This window comes from Panulirus ornatus, chromosome 13 (assembly GCF_036320965.1).
Source record: "Panulirus ornatus isolate Po-2019 chromosome 13, ASM3632096v1, whole genome shotgun sequence".
Taxonomy (NCBI): Eukaryota; Metazoa; Arthropoda; class Malacostraca; order Decapoda; family Palinuridae; genus Panulirus; species Panulirus ornatus.
The window spans coordinates 47,229,968-47,231,827 of NC_092236.1; positions in this window are offsets into that span (position 1 = coordinate 47,229,968).

Here is a 1,860-nt window from a genome sequence, read left to right on the forward strand (position 1 = left end):
CCTCTGTAATTTGAGCACTCACTCTTATCCCCTCTGCCTTTGTACAATGGCACTATGCACGCATTCCGCCAATTCTCAGGCACCTCACCATGAGTCATACATACATTGAATAACCTTACCAACCAGTCAATAATACAGTCATCCCCTTTTTTAATAAATTCCACTGTAATACCATCCAAACCTGCTGCCTTGCCGGCTTTCATCTTCCGCAAAGCTTTTACTACCTCTTCTCTGTTTACCAAATCATTTTCCCTAACCTTCGCACTTTGCACACCACCTCGACCAAAACACCCTATATCTGCCACTCTATCATCAAACACATTCAACAAACCTTCAAAATACTCACTCCATCTCCTTCTCACATCACCACTACTTGTTATCACCTCCCCATTTGCGCCCTTCACTGAAGTTCCCATTTGCTCCCTTGTCTTACGCACTTTATTTACCTCCTTCCAGAACATCTTTTTATTCTCCCTAAAATTTAATGATACTCTCTCACCCCAACTCTCATTTGCCAACAATGTTATATGGTTGCGAGGCATGGGCTACAGAAACGGTTGTATGGAGGAGGGTGGATGTGCTGGAAATGAGATGTTTGAGGACAATGTGTGGTGTGAGGTGGTTTGATCGAGTAAGTAATGTAAGGGTAAGAGAGATGTGTGGAAATAAAAAGAGCGTGGTTGAGAGAGCAGAAGAGGGTGTTTTGAAATGGTTTGGGCACATGGAGAAAATGAGTGAGGAAAGATTGACCAAGAGGATATATGTGTCGGAGGTGGAGAGAACGAGGAGAAGTGGGAGACCAAATTGGAGGTGGAAAGATGGAGTGAAAAAGATTTTGAATGATCGGGGCCTGAACATGCAGGAGGATGAAAGGCGGGCAAGGAATAGAGTGAATTGGATCGATGTGGTATACCGGGGTTGACGTGCTGTCAGTGGATTGAATCAGGGCATGTGAAGCGTCTGGGGTAAACCATGGAAAGCTGTGTAGGTATGTATATTTGCGTGTGACGACGTATATGTATACACAGGTGTATGGGGGTGGGTTGGGCCATTTCTTTCGTCTGTTTCCTTGCGCTAACTCGCAAACGCGGGAGACAGCGACAAAGCAAAAAAAAGAAAAAGAAAAAAGGAAAAATATATATTTACATATATATATATATATATATATATATATATATATATATATATATATATATATATATATATATATATATATATATATATATATATATATATATTGACATTCAATTCTTAACTATACCTAACACTGATTTTAGGTTGTTCAACCCTAGCATCACTATCTTTACAAGTATGACTAATGTATAACTGATAACACTCCTTACAGGGGATATTGTACACACAATCCCTTTGAGAAGTTACAGAATTTCTGATAAGACTTTCCCTTACTGTATTACCATTGGTGAAGACCACAGTGATATTGAAATATCTTTACAAAAGAGGAACAACAATAAGCAAGTTCTAACACTAGGTTAGTACTGACAAGTTTTGCTCACAAGTGGCTCTTTAAGATGAACATTGTGAAGAGACTTTCTGGCAAGATTAAAAGCTGACTCAAGAAAATGTTTGGGGACTGTAATTCATAAACAATTTTGTAGATGTTGTTGACTTTATCATCAAAGAATTCTGGGTTACTTAAGATGTAAACACAGAACGTTTCACTTTACTGTGATAAGTAGATATGTGAAGACATATGTGAGTTTACGCTATATGCTCAATTTTAGGTTGTAGTGATTTTGAATAAAGATGATTTTTTAGATAAACCGTATAGTTTATTAGAAGATAAAAGTACATGGTTTCGTCTTAGATGTGATCCCACATAAACAGTTAGCAGCAAGGTTA